At 41.1% G+C, this 20,000-nt stretch overlaps 6 non-coding genes across 6 annotated transcripts; all 6 read left to right on the top strand.

The window, feature by feature from the left end:
• Positions 1 to 1,092: 1,092 nt before the first annotated feature.
• Positions 1,093 to 1,165, top strand: TRNAR-CCU (transfer RNA arginine (anticodon CCU)). The gene has a single exon. It is a non-coding gene; the product is annotated as a tRNA-Arg (tRNA).
• A 3,103-nt stretch (positions 1,166 to 4,268) lies between these two features.
• On the top strand, positions 4,269 to 4,341 carry TRNAR-CCU (transfer RNA arginine (anticodon CCU)). The gene has a single exon. It is a non-coding gene; the product is annotated as a tRNA-Arg (tRNA).
• A 6,678-nt stretch (positions 4,342 to 11,019) lies between these two features.
• TRNAR-CCU (transfer RNA arginine (anticodon CCU)) lies at positions 11,020 to 11,092 on the top strand. Its single transcript has one exon. It is a non-coding gene; the product is annotated as a tRNA-Arg (tRNA).
• Positions 11,093 to 11,739: 647 nt separating this feature from the next.
• On the top strand, positions 11,740 to 11,812 carry TRNAR-UCG (transfer RNA arginine (anticodon UCG)). The gene has a single exon. It is a non-coding gene; the product is annotated as a tRNA-Arg (tRNA).
• Positions 11,813 to 14,914: 3,102 nt separating this feature from the next.
• On the top strand, positions 14,915 to 14,987 carry TRNAR-UCG (transfer RNA arginine (anticodon UCG)). Its single transcript has one exon. It is a non-coding gene; the product is annotated as a tRNA-Arg (tRNA).
• Positions 14,988 to 18,089: 3,102 nt separating this feature from the next.
• Positions 18,090 to 18,162, top strand: TRNAR-UCG (transfer RNA arginine (anticodon UCG)). The gene has a single exon. It is a non-coding gene; the product is annotated as a tRNA-Arg (tRNA).
• Positions 18,163 to 20,000: the final 1,838 nt, after the last annotated feature.

Below are 20,000 nucleotides of genomic sequence, written 5' to 3'. Positions count from 1 at the left end.
TACAAATGAGCTTTAAACGCATGAGGAAAGAGGTTTGTATGCAAAAAGGAAAACAAAAACATATCGTACTCATAAAATACTCAATATATAGATTCCAAAAAAGTGCTTCCAGAGAAAAGAGCTGAAAGAACACTATGGGATGTAAACCTGAATACCTTTCAATAATATGTTCTCCATCCATGCATACCACCTACATGATAAAAATCATCTCAGGTGAACGGATGACCGCGTGGCCTAATGGCTAAGGCGTCTGACTTCGGATCAAAAGATTGAGGGTTCGAGTCCCTTTGTGGTTGTTTTTGGCCAATGGTCACACAATCTGCTTTACATTCAGAGTGGAAAAAGTATTTTCCAATACTCTTGTAGTCCTCACTTTCTCATTACTAATCATTAATAAAGTGGAGTACATACTGTAAACTCATTCAGGTTGCATCTTCAGTCTAACTACTTGTGCATTTTAGTGGCATTAAAAAGTGCTTCTATGCCGACGCACTGAATATGTAATAGGTTTGCAGAATTTTGACGTGACAGAATGGGTTTTTAGCTTAAGTGTGTGTAGAAGAACTGCAAGGTGTGTGCCTATGTGTGCATAGAGTGCTACATGTGTAAAGTCTGTATGATTTGGGCAGTTAAAGTGCTGATTTTGCCTCCGAGTAAGAAAAGTACTACAAAAAATGTATAAAGGATCGGCATATTGGCTGCCTTTGCTGATGCCCCCGTTGCCTAATTTGTAGTGCAATGGTTAAGTTGCAGAGTGTTTTTTGAACTTGGTTAGGAGACTTGGTGCCTCTTTCCGTGTCCTGCTGATGATAAGGATGGCTTGATACCATTTTCTAAGCATAGTATATTGAGAAAAGAAGTAAGTGAAGAAGAAGTGTGGAGTTGAAAGTGGTTCTCCAATTTCTCTCCACTTGCTAAAATTGCAAAGTCTCCATTATAGCATAGACAAGAGTGTTAAAGTCGGGGATGGAAGAGGATGAAAATGGGAAGTTTACTTATAGAGAGAAGTGAGAAATGCCCTGTGTGCACACACCGGTGTCTGACCATAGAATACATTTAAATAATGTCTCTAGAAAAGAGCTATGCATGTGTGCCTCAGTGGCCTAATGGATAAGGCACTGGCCTCCTAAGCCAGGGATTGTGGGTTCGAGTCCCATCTGAGGTGATAACAAAAATCCTCCCTCTATCTTTTCCAGAAAATTAGGTAGATTTATTACATGCTTCCTCTCAGAAGTTTATGAGGGATTAGTTACTTTGAAACGGTCCCATTTTACTTGTGTACACTTCACAGTCATGTTAGTGTTCTGAAACTGCAAAGTATATTTTTAAATGCCTATTTTTGTGAGATGCATTTTTGACCAGCCAGAACATATTCCTTTGGAAAAAATGATTTGAATTGGATTGGTGTGAATCTTGTTTCTAGAGGTGGTGACAGGCTTTCAGCTACTTGAATAGGTCAAGCCAGGATTCATAAAACGTATACAACCTATGTGAGTGTGAAAAATTAGAATATGCAGGAAGGAGCAATTTGTCCTACTTTCAAAACAGTTTAACTCCACGTCTGGAAACTTCCAGAGCTATGTAGATAATAAAAATGAGCTTTAAACTCATGAGGAAAGAGGTTTGTATGCAAAAAGGAAAACAAAAGCATATCGTACTCATAAAATACTCAATATATAGATTCCAAAAAAGTGCTTCCAGCGAAAAGAGCTGAAAGAACACTATGGGATGTAAACCTGAATACCTTTCAATAATATGTTCTCCATCCATGCATACCACCTACATGATAAAAATCATCTCAGGTGAACGCATGACCGCGTGTCCTAATGGATAAGGCGTCTGACTTCGGATCAGATGATTGAGGGTTCGAGTCCCTTCATGGTCATTTTTGGCCAATGGTCACACAATCTGCTTCACATTCAGAGTGGAAAAAGTATTTTCCAATACTCTTGTAGTCCTCACTTTCTCATTACTAATCATTAATAAAGTGGAGTACATACTGTAAACGCATTCAGGTTGCATCTTCAGTCTAACTACTTGTGCATTTTAGTGGCATTAAAAAGTGCTTCTATGCCGACGCACTGAATACGTAATAGGTTTGCAGAATTTTGACGTGACAGAATGGGTTTTTAGCTTAAGTGTGTGTAGAAGAACTGCAAGGTGTGTGCCTATGTGTGCATAGAGTGCTACATGTGTAAAGTCTGTATGATTTGGGCAGTTAAAGTGCTGAATTTGCCTCCGAGTAAGAAAAGTACTACAAAAAATGTATAAAGGATCGGCACATTGACTGCCTTTGCTGATGCCCCCGTTGCCTAATTTGTAGTGCAATGGTTAAGTTGCAGAGTGTGGTTGAACTTGGTTAGGAGACTTGGTGCCTCTTTCCGTGTTCTGCTGATGATAAGGATGGCTTGATACCATTTTCTAAGCCCAGTATATTGAGAAAAGAAGTAAGTGAAGAAGAAGTGTGGAGTCGAAAGTGGTTCTCCAATTTCTCTCCACTTGCTAAAATTGCAAAGTCTCCATTATAGCATAGAAGAGAGCGTTAAAGTCGGGGATGGAAGATGATGAAAATGGGAAGTTTACTTATAGAGAGAAGTGAGAAATGCCCTGTGTGCACACACCGGTGTCTGACCATAGAATACATTTGAATAATGTCTCTAGAAAAGAGCTATGCATGTGTGCCTCAGTGGCCTAAAGGATAAGGCACTGGCCTCCTAAGCCAGGGATTGTGGGTTCGAGTCCCATCAGAGGTGATAACAAAAATCCTCCCTCTTTCTTTTCCAGAAAATTAGGTAGATTTATTACATGCTTCCTCTCAGAAGTTTATGAGGGATTAGGTACTTTGAAACGGTCCCATTTTACTTGTGTACACTTCACAGTCATGTTAGTGTTCTGAAACTTCAAAGTATTTTTTTAAATGCCTATTTTTGCGAGATGCATTTTCAACCGGCCAGAACATATTCCTTTGGAAAAAATGATATGAATTGGATTGGTGTGAATCTTGTTTCTAGAGGTGGTGACAGGCTTTCAGCTACTTGAATAGGTCAAGCCAGGATTCATAAAACTTATACAATCTATGTGAGTGTGAAAAATTAGCATATGCAGGAAGGATCAATTTGTACTGCTTTCAAAACAGTTTCACTCCACGTCTGGAAACGTCCAGAGCTATGTAGAGCATACAAATGAGCTTTAAACTCATGAGGAAAGAGGTTTGCATGCAAAAAGGAAAACAAAAGCATATCGTACTCATAAAATACTCAATATATAGATTCCAAAAAAGTGCTTCCAGCGAAAAGAGCTGAAAGAACACTATGGGATGTAAACCTGAATACCTTTCAATAATATGTTCTCCATCCATGCATACCACCTACATGATAAAAATCATCTCAGGTGAACGGATGACCGCGTGGACTAATGGCTAAGGCGTCTGACTTCGGATCAGAAGATTGAGGGTTCGAGTCCCTTTGTGGTCGTTTTTGGCCAATGGTCACACAATCTGCTTTACATTCAGAGTGGAAAAAGTCTTTTCCAATACTCTTGTAGTCCTCACTTTCTCATTACTAATCATTAATAAAGTGGAGTACATACTGTAAACTCATTCAGGTTGCATCTTCAGTCTAACTACTTGTGCATTTTAGTGGCATTAAAAAGTGCTTCTATGCCGACGCACTGAATATTGAATAGGTTTGCAGAATTTTGACGTGACAGAATGGGTTTTTAGCTTAAGTGTGTGTAGAAGAACTGCAAGGTGTGTGCCTATGTGTGCATAGAGTGCTACATGTGTAAAGTCTGTATGATTTGGGCAGTTAAAGTGCTGATTTTGCCTCCGAGTAAGAAAAGTACTACAAAAAATGTATAAAGGATCGGCACATTGGCTGCCTTTGCTGATGCCCCCGTTGCCTAATTTGTAGTGCAATGGTTAAGTTGCAGAGTGTGGTTGAACTTGGTTAGGAGACTTGGTGCCTCTTTCCGTGTCCTACTGATGATAAGGATGGCTTGATTCCATTTTCTAAGCCCAGTATATTGAGAAAAGAAGTAAGTGAAGAAGACGTGTGGAGTCGAAAGTGGTTCTCCAATTTCTCTCCACTTGCTAAAATTGCAAAGTCTCCATTATAGCATAGAAGAGAGCGTTAAAGTCGGGGATGGAAGAGGATGAAAATGGGAAGTTTACTTATAGAGAGAAGTGAGAAATGCCCTGTGTGCACACACCGGTGTCTGACCATAGAATACATTTAAATAATGTCTCTAGAAAAGAGCTATGCATGTGTGCCTCAGTGGCCTAATGGATAAGGCACTGGCCTCCTAAGCCAGGGATTGTGGGTTTGAGTCCCATCTGAGGTGATAACAAAAATCCTCCCTCTATCTTTACCAGAAAATGAGGTAGATTCATTACATGCTTCCTCTCAGAAGTTTATGAGGGATTAGTTACTTTGAAACGGTCCCATTTTACTTGTGTACACTTCACAGTCATGTTAGTGTTCTGAAACTGCAAAGTATATTTTTAAATGCCTATTTTTGTGAGATGCATTATCGACCGGCCAGAACATATTCCTTTGGAAAAAATAATTTGAATTGGATTGGTGTGAATCTTGTTTCTAGAGGTGGTGACAGGCTTTCAGCTACTTGAATAGGTCAAGCCAGGATTCATAAAACGTATACAACCTATGTGAGTGTGAAAAATTAGCATATGCAGGAAGGAGCAATTTGTCCTACTTTCAAAACAGTTTCACTCCACGTCTGGAAACTTCCAGAGCTATGTAGAGAACACAAATGAGCTTTAAACGCATGAGGAAAGAGGTTTGTATGCAAAAAGGAAAACAAAAGCATATCGTACTCATAAAATACTCAATATATAGATTCCAAAAAAGTGATTCCAGAGAAAAGAGCTGAAAGAACACTATGGGATGTAAACCTGAATACCTTTCAATAATATGTTCTCCATCCATGCATACCACCTACATGATAAAAATCATCTCAGGTGAACGCATGACCGCGTGGCCTAATGGCTAAGGCATCTGAATTCGGATCAGAAGATTGAGGGTTCGAGTCCCTTTGTGGTCGTTTTTGGCCAATGGTCACACAATCTGCTTTATATTCAGAGTGGAAAAAGTATTTTCCAATACTTTTGTAGTCCTCACTTTCTCATTACTAATCATTAATAAAGTGGAGTACATACTGTAAACTCATTCAGGTTGCATCTTCAGTCTAACTACTTGTGCATTTTAGTGGCATTAAAAAGTGCTTCTATGCCGACGCACTGAATATGTAATAGGTTTGCAGAATTTTGACGTGACAGAATGGGTTTTTAGCTTAAGTGTGTGTAGAAGAACTGCAAGGTGTGTGCCTATGTGTGCATAGAGTGCTACATGTGTAAAGTCTGTATGATTTGGGCAGTTAAAGTGCTGATTTTGCCTCCGAGTAAGAAAAGTACTACAAAAAATGTATAAAGGATCGGCACATTGGCTGCCTTTGCTGATGCCCCCGTTGCCTAATTTGTAGTGCAATGGTTAAGTTGCAGAGTGTGGTTGAACTTGGTTAGGAGACTTGGTGCCTCTTTCCGTGTCCTGCTGATGATAAGGATGGCTTGATACCATTTTCTAAGCCCAGTATATTGAGAAACGAAGTAAGTGAAGAAGAAGTGTGGAGTCGAAAGTGGTTCTCCAATTTCTCTCCACTTGCTAAAATTGCAAAGTCTCCATTATAGCATAGAAGAGAGCGTTAAAGTCGGGGATGGAAGAGGATGAAAATGGGAAGTTTACTTATAGAGAGAAGTGAGAAATGCCCTGTGTGCACACACCGGTGTCTGACCATAGAATACATTTAAATAATGCCTCTAGAAAAGAGCTATGCATGTGTGCCTCAGTGGCCTAATGGATAAGGCACTGGCCTCCTAAGCCAGGGATTGTGGGTTCGAGTTCTATTTGAGGTGATAACAAAAATCCTCCCTCTATCTTTTCCAGAAAATTAGGTAGATTTATTACATGCTTCCTCTCAGAAGTTTATGAGGGATTAGTTACTTTGAAACGGTCCCATTTTACTTGTGTACACTTCACAGTCATGTTAGTGTTCTGAAACTGCAAAGTATATTTTTAAATGCCTATTTTTGTGAGATGCATTTTCGACCGGCCAGAACATATTCCTTTGGAAAAAATGATTTGAATTGGATTGGTGTGAATCTTGTTTCTAGAGGTGGTGACAGGCTTTCAGCTACTTCAATAGGTCAAGCCAGGATTCATAAAACGTATACAACCTATGTGAGTGTGAAAAATTAGCATATGCAGGAAGGAGCAATTTGTCCTACTTTCAAAACAATTTCACTCCACGTCTGGAAACTTCCAGAGCTATGTAGAGAATACAAATGAGCTTTAAACTCATGAGGAAAGAGGTTTGTATGCAAAAAGGAAAACAAAAGCATATCGTACTCATAAAATACTCAATATATAGATGCCAAAAAAGTGCTTCCAGCGAAAAGAGCTGAAAGAACACTATGGGATGTAAACCTGAATACCTTTCAATAATATGTTCTCCATCCATGCATACCACCTACATGATAAAAATTATCTCATGTGAACGGATGATCGCGTGGCCTAATGGATAAGGTGTCTGACTTCGGATCAGAAGATTGAGGGTTAGAGTCCCTTCGTGGTCGTTTTTGGCCAATGGTCATACAATCTGCTTTATATTCAGAGTGGAAAACGTCTTTTCCAATACTCTTGTAGTCCTCACTTTCTCATTACTAATCATTAATAAAGTGGAGTACATACTGTAAACTCATTCAGGTTGCATCTTCAGTCTAACTACTTGTGCATTTTAGTGGCATTAAAAAGTGCTTCTATGCCGACGCACTGAATATGTAATAGGTTTGCAGAATTTTGACGTGACAGAATGGGTTTTTAGCTTAAGTGTGTGTAGAAGAACTGCAAGGTGTGTGCCTATGTGTGCATAGAGTGCTACATGTGTAAAGTCTGTATGATTTGGGCAGTTAAAGTGCTGATTTTGCCTCCGAGTAAGAAAAGTACTACAAAAAATGTATAAAGGATCGGCACATTGGCAGCCTTTGCTGATGCCCCCGTTGCCTAATTTGTAGTGCAATGGTTAAGTTGCAGAGTGTGGTTGAACTTGGTTAGGAGACTTGGTGCCTCTTTCCGTGTCCTGCTGATGATAAGGATGGCTTGATACCATTTTCTAAGCCCAGTATATTGAGAAAAGAATTAAGTGAAGAAGAAGTGTGGAGTCGAAAGTGGTTCTCCAATTTCTCTCCACTTGCTAAAATTGCGAAGTCTCCATTATAGCATAGAAGAGAGCGTTAAAGTCGGGGATGGAAGAGGATGAAAATGGGAAGTTTACTTATAGAGAGAAGTGAGAAATGCCCTGTGTGCACACACCGGTGTCTGACCATAGAATACATTTGAATAATGTCTCTAGAAAAGAGCTATGCATGTGTGCCTCAGTGGCCTAAAGGATAAGGCACTGGCTTCCTAAGCCAGGGATTGTGGGTTCGAGTCCCATCTGAGGTGATAACAAAAATCCTCCCTCTTTCTTTTCCAGAAAATTAGGTAGATTTATTACATGCTTCCTCTCAGAAGTTTATGAGGGATTAGGTACTTTGAAACGGTCCCATTTTACTTGTGTACACTTCACAGTCATGTTAGTGTTCTGAAACTTCAAAGTATTTTTTTAAATGCCTATTTTTGAGAGATGCATTTTCAACCGGCCAGAACATATTCCTTTGGAAAAAATGATTTGAATTGGATTGGTGTGAATCTTGTTTCTAGAGGTGGTGACAGGCTTTCAGCTACTTGAATAGGTCAAGCCAGGATTCATAAAACTTATACAACCTATGTGAGTGTGAAAAATTAGCATATGCAGGAAGGAGCAATTTGTACTGCTTTCAAAACAGATTCACTCCACGTCTGGAAACGTCCAGAGCTATGTAGAGCATACAAATGAGCTTTAAACTCATGAGGAAAGAGGTTTGCATGCAAAAAGGAAAACAAAAGCCTATTGTACTCATAAAATTCTCAATATATAGATTCCAAAAAAGTGCTTCCAGCGAAAAGAGCTGAAAGAACACTATGGAATGTAAACCTGAATACCTTTCAATAATATGTTCTCCGCGGCCTGTGGTGACTGGGTGGAGTCGGACCACCGGAGCGGTGCACACCTCGGCTTACATTTCGCCGTGGTCGTCCCTACCGCTAAGCGTAGCGGACCGAGTGCATGCCCGGGGTGGCAATTCTGAGATTATCCGGTGATTGCCCCTGCCTTTGACGGTGAGCTGTCCGGACGCCGCCCGTAACTCGCCCTGATTCTTGCGGGCTGCTCCCGGATTTTCGCGGGCGCTGGTCCGTGGTGGGGACGACTGTTGCCCGTGACCACACAACGGATAATTTTTGCCTGCCCCCGGAACCCTGTTTCCAGCGACGTGGACCTTGAGGCGCTTGTCCCTGGGTCCCGGTCCCAATACGGGTCGGGCCTACCCGGCGGCCATCTTGTTATGATGAGGCCTACCATCCTGTCCACCGGGTCACAGCAGGATTGGGAGTGTGTGATTTTTGGGAGTGTGGCGGAGCGATCGCAGAGAGCTGTGCTGGGGTACAGCGACCTCCTCGAGGCTCTCGGTGCCCTTCATTCCACCTTGGTTTATGGCATCGGGGTCTTGGGGAGTAAGCTCGATGGTGTGGCATCAGCGTCGGGACAGTTGCGGCCTGCCTGTCCTCAGGTACACAGGGACTTCCCACACTGCACACAGGAGGACATTGTCGCGGCCACCCCTGAGATTAATGAACAGCTGGAAACTCCGGACAGTATGCTTCCGTGTGATCGGCTGGCTGTGGGTCTGATCTGTTCCGGAGGTATTGGACCTGAGTGGGAGGTGGTGGCCTCGTCCCGTGCACGGCCTCCGGCGACCCAGGGAAAATTCAAGCAACAGTTGTCTGCTCTGGCTGATTCCGCCTTCCTGGACCTTGTGTGCAGTGCAGATCCTGGGGCAACACTGGGAAAGATGTCACTCCATGATGCGGACTGTGTTGGTACTCAGAGACTTCCACCCCACCTGTGTGCGTCGCGTCCCGGTCGTTTTTGGACACTCCTTTACCTTGTAACATTGGACATGGCGCTGGGTCGAGGGGTATGCATGGGCAGATTTGCAAAGAGTGGTCAAGGATAACGCTGATCCTTCAGGGGTGGTCATCTAGTAGACGGGCGGGCTCAGGGGTTGCGTGCTCTCATGGCATAGCTATTAGTATAATTGGTGCATAATGCTCCCCATCTTTCTTTGACATGGTCGATTTTGTGCTGCTTACTGTTTGCCTTGGGGAAAACTTCCCGTGTGGGAGGGAGAAGCCGGGGGCATGTTTTGAAGGCCCTCCTCCAGTTTATTAATACTCCCTCTACCCCCCCGTCTGGTGGGGTTTTTTTCTTACTCCCTTTTCTCTGTTCTTCTATATTTCGGGTCTGGTTCCAGGGCGACAGGCACACTGCTGGGGGGGGGGGCCGTACTCATCTGCAGAGGTGCAGGGTGGGGGGTTGGGGAAGGGGATTCTTTAGTCTTTACCCTTTTTTTTCCATGGCCTCCTTTTTTTTCTCTGATTCTTCTTTGTTTTTCTTTTCTGGGATCAGCGTGGTACAACTCCTTTGTTGTGAAGCATTGCTTTTTCATGTGTGCCACAATTTCCGGGGTGTTTTCTGGGCTTTAGGGCATGGGACTGCAGGCGCAACTGGTCATGACACTTCTCTACATCCTGCACTTCCTGTTTTAGCGCCATTGACTCAATAGATTGCCGTTTATTGTTTACGTTTGTTATTCTGCCTGCCATTTTTCGCTGCTGGGAAATTGTTTGGCACCTGATCCTTTCGTCTTTCCCTATTATAAAATGAAAGCCTTCTTAATCCTGGTGTCCTACTTGCGCCATTCACTGGCCGAGAATATATTAGCATGGAGATTCTGCTCCCCGAGTTTCTGCCTGTGTCAACATTGGATCTTTGTTGCTTTGACTGCTTAGCGGCCGGCCCCGGGGGGGTTGTAGGCCCATACTTGTTATTGGTTGAAATGCTAATAAAGGTTTTTCAAAAAAAAAAAAAAAACAAATAATATGTTCTCCATCCATGCATACCACCTACATGATAAAAATCATCTCAGGTGAATGGATGACCGCGTGGCCTAATGGATAAGGCGTCTGACTTCGGATCTGAAGATTGAGGGTTCGAGTCCCTTTGTGGTCGTTTTTGGCCAATGGTCACACAATCTGCTTTACATTCAGAGTGGAAAAAGTCTTTTCCAATACTCTTGTAGTCCTCACTTTCTCATTACTAATCATTAATAAAGTGGAGTACATACTGTAAACTCATTCGGGTTGCATCTTCAGTCTAACTACTTGTGCATTTTAGTGGCATTAAAAAGTGCTTCTATGCCGACGCACTGAATATGTAATAGGTTAGCAGAATTTTGACGTGACAGAATGGGTTTTTAGCTTAAGTGTGTGTAGAAGAACTGCAAGGTGTGTGCCTATGTGTGCATAGAGTGCTACATGGGTAAAATCTGTATGATTTGGGCAGTTAAAGTGCTGATTTTGCCTCCGAGTAAGAAAAGTACTACACAAAATGTATAAAGGATCGGCACATTGGCTGCCTTTGCTGATGCCCCCGTTGCCTAATTTGTAGTGCAATGGTTAAGTTGCAGAGTGTGGTTGAACTTGGTTAGGAGACTTGGTGCCTCTTTCCGTGTCCTGCTGATGATAAGGATGGCTTGATACCATTTTCTAAGCCCAGTATATTGAGAAAAGAAGTAAGTGAAGAAGAAGTGTGGAGTCGAAAGTGGTTCTCCAGTTTCTCTCCACTTGCTAAAATTGCAAAGTCTCCATTATAGCATAGAAGAGAGCGTTAAAGTCGGGGATGGAAGAGGATGAAAATGGGAAGTTTACTTATAGAGAGAAGTGAGAAATGCCCTGTGTGCACACACCTGTGTCTGACCATAGAATACATTTAAATAATGCCTCTAGAAAAGAGGTATGCATGTGTGCCTCAGTGGCCTAATGGATAAGGCACTGGCCTCCTAAGCCAAAGATTGTGGGTTCGAGTCCCATCTGAGGTGATAACAAAAATCCTCCCTCTATCTTTTCCAGAAAATTAGGTAGATTTATTAAATGCTTCCTCTCAGAAGTTTATGAGGGATTAGTTACTTTGAAACGGTCCCATTTTACTTGTGTACACTTCACAGTCATGTTAGTGTTCTGAAACTGCAAAGTAGATTTTTAAATGCCTATTTTTGTGAGATGCATTTTCGACCGGCCAGAACATATTCCTTTGGAAAAAATGATTTGAATTGGATTGGTGTGAATCTTGTTTCTAGAGGTGGTGACAGGCTTTCAGCTACTTGAATAGGTCAAGCCAGGATACATGAAACGTATACAACCTATGTGAGTGTGAAAAATTAGCATATGCAGGAAGGAGCAATTTGTCCTACTTTCAAAACAGTTTCACTCCACGTCTGGAAACTTCCAGAGCTATGTAGAGAATACAAATGAGCTTTAAACTCATGAGGAAAGAGGTTTGTATGGAAAAAGGAAAACAAAAGCATATCGTACTCATAAAATTCTCAATATATAGATTCCAAAAAAGTGCTTCCAGCGAAAAGAGCTGAAAGAACACTATGGGATGTAAACCTGAATACCTTTCAATAATATGTTCTCCATCCATGCATACCACCTACTTGATAAAAATCATCTCACGTGGACGGATGACCGCGTGGCCTAATGGTTAAGGCGTCTGACTTCGGATCAGAAGATTGAGGGTTCGAGTCCCTTCGTGGTCGTTTTTGGTCAATGGTCACACAATCTGCTTTACATTCAGAGTGGAAATGTCTTTTCCAATACTCTTGTAGTCCTCACTTTCTCATTACTAATCATTAATAAAGTGGAGTACATACTGTAAACTCATTCAGGTTGCATCTTCAGTCTAACTACTTGTGCATTTTAGTGGCATTAAAAAGTGCTTCTATGCCGACGCACTGAATATGTAATAGGTTAGCAGAATTTTGACGTGACAGAATGGGTTTTTAGCTTAAGTGTGTGTAGAAGAACTGCAAGGTGTGTGCCTATGTGTGCATAGAGTGCTACATGGGTAAAATCTGTATGATTTGGGCAGTTAAAGTGCTGATTTTGCCTCCGAGTAAGAAAAGTACTACACAAAATGTATAAAGGATCGGCACATTGGCTGCCTTTGCTGATGCCCCCGTTGCCTAATTTGTAGTGCAATGGTTAAGTTGCAGAGTGTGGTTGAACTTGGTTAGGCGACTTAGTGCCTCTTTCTGTGTCCTACTGATGATAAGGATGGCTTGATACCATTTTCTAAGCCCAGTATATTGAGAAAAGAAGGAAGTGAAGAAGAAGTGTGGAGTCGAAAGTGGTTCTCCAATTTCTCTCCACTTGCTAAAATTGCAAAGTCTCCATTATAGCATAGAAGAGAGCGTTATAGTCGGGGATGGAAGAGGATGAAAATGGGAAGTTTACTTATAGAGAGAAGTGAGAAATGCCCTGTGTGCACACACCGGTTTCTGACCATAGAATACATTTAAATAACGCCTCTAGAAAAAAGCTATGCATGTGTGCCTCAGTGGCCTAATGGATAAGGTACTGGCCTCCTAAGCCAGGGATTGTGGGTTCGGGTCCCATCTGAGGTGATAACAAAAATCCTCCCTCTTTCTTTTCCAGAATATTAGGTAGATTTATTACATGCTTCCTCTCAGAAGTTTATGAGGGATTAGGTACTTTGAAACGGTCCCATTTTACTTGTGTACACTTCACAGTCATGTTAGTGTTCTGAAACTGCAAAGTAGATTTTTAAATGCCTATTTTTGTGAGATGCATTTTCGACCGGCCAGAACATATTCCTTTGGAAAAAATGATTTGAATTGGATTGGTGTGAATCTTGTTTCTAGAGGTGGTGACAGGCTTTCAGCTACTTGAATAGGTCAAGCCAGGATACATAAAACATATACAACTTATGTGAGTGTGAAAAATTAGCATATGCAGGAAGGAGCAATTTGTCCTACTTTCAAAACAGTTTCACTCCACGTCTGGAAACTTCCAGAGCTATGTAGAGAATACAAATGAGCTTTAAACTCATGAGGAAAGAGGTTTGTATGGAAAAAGGAAAACAAAAGCATATCGTACTCATAAAATTCTCAATATATAGATTCCAAAAAAGTGCTTCCAGCGAAAAGAGCTGAAAGAACACTATGGGATGTAAACCTGAATACCTTTCAATAATATGTTCTCCATCCATGCATACCACCTACATGATAAAAATCATCTCAGGTGGACGGATGAGCGCGTGGCCTAATGGATAAGGCGTCTGACTTCGGTTCAGAAGATTGAGGGTTCGAGTCCCTTCGTGGTCGTTTTTGGCCAATGGTCACACAATCTGCTTTACATTCAGAGTGGAAAAAGTATTTTCCAATACTCTTGTAGTCCTCACTTTCTCATTACTAATGATTAATAAAGTGGAGTACATACTGTAAACTCATTCAGGTTGCATCTTCAGTCTAACTACTTGTGCATTTTAGTGGCATTAAAAAGTGCTTCTATGCCGACGCACTGAATATGTAATAGGTTTGCAGAATTTTGACGTGACAGAATGGGTTTTTAGCTTAAGTGTGTGTAGAAGAACTGCAAGGTGTGTGCCTATGTGTGCATAGAGTGCTACATGTGTAAAATCTGTATGATTTGGGCAGTTAAAGTGCTGATTTTGCCTCCGAGTAAGAAAAGTACTACACAAAATGTAGAAAGGATCTGCACATTGGCTGCCTTTGCTGATGCCCCCGTTGCCTAATTTGTAGTGCAATGGTTAAGTTGCAGAGTGTGGTTGAACTTGGTTAGGAGACTTAGTGCCTCTTTCCGTGTCCTACTGATGATAAGGATGGCTTGATACCATTTTCTAAGCCCAGTATATTGAGAAAAGAAGTAAGTGAAGAAGAAGTGTGGAGTCGAAAGTTGTTCTCCAATTTCTCTTCACTTGCTAAAATTGCAACGTCTCCATTATAGCATAGAAGAGAGCGTTAAAGTCGGGGATGGAAGAGGATGAAAATGGGAAGTTTACTTATAGAGAGAAGTGAGAAATGCCCTGTGTGCACACACCGGTGTCTGACCATAGAATACATTTGAATAATGTCTCTAGAAAAGAGCTATGCATGTGTGCCTCAGTGGCCTAATGGATAAGGCACTGGCCTCCTAAGCCAGTGATTGTGGGTTCGAGTTCCATCTGAGGTGATAACAAAAATCCTCCCTCTATCTTTACCAGAAAATTAGGTAGATTTATTACATGCTTCCTCTCAGAAGTTTATGAGGGATTAGTTACTTTGAAACGGTCCCATTTTACTTGTGTACACTTCACAGTCATGTTAGTGTTCTGAAACTGCAAAGTATATTTTTAAATGCCTATTTTTGTGAGATGCATTTTCGACCGGCCAGAACATATTCCTTTGGAAAAAATGATTTGAATTGGATTGGTGTGAATCTTGTTTCTAGAGATGGTGACAGGCTTTCAGCTACTTGAATAGGTCAAGCCAGGATACATAAAACGTATACAACCTATGTGAGTGTGAAAAATTAGCATATGCAGGAAGGAGCAATTTGTCCTACTTTCAAAACAGTTTCACTCCACGTCTGGAAACTTCCAGAGCTATGTAGAGAATACAAATGAGCTTTAAACTCATGAGGAAAGAGGTTTGTATGGAAAAAGGAAAACAAAAGCATATCGTACTCATAAAATTCTCAATATATAGATTCCAAAAAAGTGCTTCCAGCGAAAAGAGCTGAAAGAACACTGTGGGATGTAAACCTGAATACCTTTCAATAATATGTTCTCCATCCATGCATACCACCTACATGATAAAAATCATCTCAGGTGGACGGATGACCGTGTGGCCTAATGGATAAGGCGTCTGACTTCGGATCAGAAGATTGAGGGTTCGAGTCCCTTCGTGGTCGTTTTTGGCCAATGGTCACACAATCTGCTTTACATTCAGAGTGGAAATGTATTTTCCAATACTCTTGTAGTCCTCACTTTCTCATTACTAATCATTAATAAAGTGGAGTACATACTGTAAACTCATTCAGGTTGCATCTTCAGTCTAACTACTTGTGCATTTTAGTGGCATTAAAAAGTGCTTCTATGCCGACGCACTGAATATGTAATAGGTTAGCAGAATTTTGACGTGACAGAATGGGTTTTTAGCTTAAGTGTGTGTAGAAGAACTGCAATGTGTGTGCCTATGTGTGCATAGAGTGCTACATGGGTAAAATCTGTATGATTTGGGCAGTTAAAGTGCTGATTTTGCCTCCGAGTAAGAAAAGTACTACACAAAATGTATAAAGGATCGGCACATTGGCTGCCTTTGCTGATGCCCCCGTTGCCTAATTTGTAGTGCAATGGTTAAGTTGCAGAGTGTGGTTGAACTTGGTTAGGAGACTTGGTGCCTCTTTCCGTGTCCTGCTGATGATAAGGATGGCTTGATACCATTTTCTAAGCCCAGTATATTGAGAAAAGAAGTAAGTGAAGAAGAAGTGTGGGGTCGAAAGTGGTTCTCCAATTTCTCTCCACTTGCTAAAATTGCAAAGTCTCCATTATAGCATAGAAGAGAGCGTTAAAGTCGGGGATGGAAGAGGATGAAAATGGGAAGTTTACTTATAGAGAGAAGTGAGAAATGCCCTGTGTGCACACACCTGTGTCTGACCATAGAATACATTTAAATAATGCCTCTAGAAAAGAGGTATGCATGTGTGCCTCAGTGGCCTAATGGATAATGCACTGGCCTCCTAAGCCAGGGATTGTGGGTTCAAGTCCCATCAGAGGTGATAACAAAAATCCTCCCTCTTTCTTTTCCAGAAAATTAGGTAGATTTATTACATGCTTCCTCTCAGAAGTTTATGAGGGATTAGGTACTTTGAAACGGTCCCATTTTACTTGTGTACACTTCACAGTCATGTTAGTGTTCTGAAACTGCAAAGTAGATTTTTAAATGCCTATTTTTGTGAGATGCATTTTCGACCGGCCAGAACATATTCCTTTGGAAAAAATGATATGAATTGGATTGGTGTGAATCTTGTTTCTAGAGGTGGTGACAGGCTTTCAGCTACTTGAATAGGTCAAGCCAGGATTCATAAAACTTATACAACCTATGTGAGTGTGAAAAATTAGCATATGCAGGAAGGAGCAATTTGTACTACTTTCAAAACAGTTTCACTCCACGTCTGGAAACGTCCAGAGCTATGTAGAGCATACAAATGAGCTTTAAACTCATGAGGAAAGAGGTTTGTATGGAAAAAGGAAAACAAAAGCATATCGTACTCATAAAATTCTCAATATATAGATTCCAAAAAAGTGCTTCCAGCGAAAAGAGCTGAAAGAACACTATGGGATGTAAACCTGAATACCTTTCAATAATATGTTCTCCATCCATGCATACCACCTACATGATAAAAATCATCTCAGGTGGACGGATGACCGCGTGGCCTAATGGATAAGGCGTCTGACTTCGGATCGGAAGATTGAGGGTTCGAGTCCCTTCATGGTCGTTTTTGGCCAATGGTCACACAATCTGCTTTACATTCAGAGTGGAAAAAGTCTTTTCCAATACTCTTGTAGTCCTCACTTTCTCAGTACTAATCATTAATAAAGTGGAGTACATACTGTAAACTCATTCAGGTTGCATCTTCAGTCTAACTACTTGTGCATTTTAGTGGCATTAAAAAGTGCTTCTATGCCAACGCACTGAATATGTAATAGGTTTGCAGAATTTTGACGTGACAGAATGGGTTTTTAGCTTAAGTGTGTGTAGAAGAACTGCAAGGTGTGTGCCTATGTGTGCATAGAGTGCTACATGTGTAAAATCTGTATGATTTGGGCAGTTAAAGTGCTGATTTTGCCTCCGAGTAAGAAAAGTACTACACAAAATGTATAAAGGATCGGCACATTGGCTGCCTTTGCTGATGCCCCCGTTGCCTAATTTGTAGTGCAATGGTTAAGTTGCAGAGTGTGGTTGAACTTGGTTAGGCGACTTAGTGCCTCTTTCCGTGTCCTACTGATGATAAGGATGGCTTGATACCATTTTCTAAGCCCAGTATATTGAGAAAAGAAGGAAGTGAAGAAGAAGTGTGGAGTCGAAAGTGGTTCTCCAATTTCTCTCCACTTGCTAAAATTGCAAAGTCTCCATTATAGCATAGAAGAGAGCGTTAAAGTCGGGGATAGAAGAGGATGAAAATGGGAAGTTTACTTATAGAGAGAAGTGAGAAATGCCCTGTGTGCACACACCGGTGTCTGACCATAGAATACATTTAAATAACGCCTCTAGAAAAAAGCTATGCATGTGTGCCTCAGTGGCCTAATGGATAAGGTACTGGCCTCCTAAGCCAGGGATTGTGGGTTTGGGTCCCATCTGAGGTGATAACAAAAATCCTCCCTCTTTCTTTTCCAGAATATTAGGTAGATTTATTACATGCTTCCTCTCGGAAGTTTATGAGGGATTAGGTACTTTGAAACTGTCCTATTTTACTTGTGTACACTTCACAGTCATGTTAGTGTTCTGAAACTGCAAAGTAGATTTTTAAATGCCTATTTTTGTGAGATGCATTTTCGACCGGCCAGAACATATTCCTTTGGAAAAAATGATTTGAATTGGATTGGTGTGAATCTTGTTTCTAGAGGTGGTGACAGGCTTTCAGCTATTTGAATAGGTCAAGCCAGGATTCATAAAACTTATACAACCTATGTGAGTGTGAAAAATTAGCATATGCAGGAAGGAGCAATTTGTACTACTTTCAAAACAGTTTCACTCCACGTCTGGAAACGTCCAGAGCTATGTAGAGCATACAAATGAGCTTTAAACTCATGAGGAAAGAGGTTTGTATGCAAAAAGGAAAACAAAAGCATATCGTACTCATAAAATTCTCAATATATAGATTTCAAAAAAGTGCTTCCAGCGAAAAGAGCTGAAAGAACACTATGGGATGTAAACCTGAATACCTTTCAATAATATGTTCTCCATCCATGCATACCACCTACATGATAAAAATCATCTCAGGTGAACGGATGACCGCGTGGCCTAATGGATAAGGCGTCTGACTTCGGATCAGAAGATTGAGGGTTCGAGTCCCTTCGTGGTCGTTTTTGGCCAATGGTCACACAATCTGCTTTACATTCAGAGTGGAAAAAGTCTTTTCCAATACTCTTGTAGTCCTCACTTTCTCATTACTAATCATTAATAAAGTGGAGTACATACTGTAAACTCATTCAGGTTGCATCTTCAGTCTAACTACTTGTGCATTTTAGTGGCATTAAAAAGTGCTTCTATGCCGACGCACTGAATATGTAATAGGTTTGCAGAATTTTGACGTGACAGAATGGGTTTTTAGCTTAAGTGTGTGTAGAAGAACTGCAAGGTGTGTGCCTATGTGTGCATAGAGTGCTACATGTGTAAAATCTGTATGATTTGGGCAGTTAAAGTGCTGATTTTGCCTCCGAGTAAGAAAAGTACTACACAAAATGTATAAAGGATCGGCACATTGGCTGCCTTTGCTGATGCCCCCGTTGCCTAATTTGTAGTGCAATGGTTAAGTTGCAGAGTGTGGTTGAACTTGGTTAGGAGACTTGGTGCCTCTTTCCGTGTCCTACTGATGATAAGGATGGCTTGATACCATTTTCTAGGCCCAGTGTATTGAGAAAAGAAGTAAGTGAAGATGAAGTGTGGAGTCGAAAGTGGTTCTCCAATTTCTCTTCACTTGCTAAAATTTCAACGTCTCCATTATAGCATAGAAGAGAGCGTTAAAGTCGGGGATGGAAGAGGATGAAAATGGGAAGTTTACTTATAGAGAGAAGTGAGAAATGCCCTGTGTGCACACACCGGTGTCTGACCATAGAATACATTTGAATAATGTCTCTAGAAAAAAGCTATGCATGTGTGCCTCAGTGGCCTAATGGATAAGGCACTGGCCTCCTAAGCCAGGGATGGTGGGTTTGAGTCCCATCTGAGGTGATAACAAAAATCCTCCCTCTTTCTTTTCAAGAAAATTAGGTAGATTTATTACATGCTTCCTCTCGGAAGTTTATGAGGGATTAGGTACTTTGAAACTGTCCCATTTTACTTGTGTACACTTCACAGTCATGTTAGTGTTCTGAAACTGCAAAGTAGATTTTTAAATGCCTATTTTTGTGAGATGCATTTTCGACCGGCCAGAACATATTCCTTTGGAAAAAATGATTTGAATTGGATTGGTGTGAATCTTGTTTCTAGAGGTGGTGACAGGCTTTCAGCTATTTGAATAGGTCAAGCCAGGATTCATAAAACTTATACAACCTATGTGAGTGTGAAAAATTAGCATATGCAGGAAGGAGAAATTTGTACTACTTTCAAAACAGTTTCACTCCACGTCTGGAAACGTCCAGAGCTATGTAGAGCATACAAATGAGCTTTAAACTCATGAGGAAAGAGGTTTGTATGCAAAAAGGAAAACAAAAGCATATTGTACTCATAAAATTCTCAATATATAGATTTCAAAAAAGTGCTTCCAGCGAAAAGAGCTGAAAGAACACTATGGGATATAAACCTGAATACCTTTCAATAATATGTTCTCCATCCATGCATACCACCTACATGATAAAAATCATCTCAGGTGGACGGATGACCGCGTGGCCTAATGTATAAGGCGTCTGACTTCGGATCAGAGGATTGAGGGTTCGAGTCCCTTCGTGGTCGTTTTTGGCCAATGGTCACACAATCTGCTTTACATTCAGAGTGGAAATGTCTTTTCCAATACTCTTGTAGTCCTCACTTTCTCATTACTAATCATTAATAAAGTGGAGTACATACTGTAAACTCATTCAGGTTGCATCTTCAGTCTAACTACTTGTGCATTTTAGTGGCATTAAAAAGTGCTTCTATGCCGACGCACTGAATATGTAATAGGTTTGCAGAATTTTGACGTGACAGAATGGGTTTTTAGCTT

The sequence above is a fragment of the Triturus cristatus genome, chromosome 4_1, assembly GCF_964204655.1.
Source record: "Triturus cristatus chromosome 4_1, aTriCri1.1, whole genome shotgun sequence".
In the NCBI taxonomy this organism is placed as follows: domain Eukaryota; kingdom Metazoa; phylum Chordata; class Amphibia; order Caudata; family Salamandridae; genus Triturus; species Triturus cristatus.
This window is presented reverse-complemented; position numbering and strand designations above follow the sequence as displayed.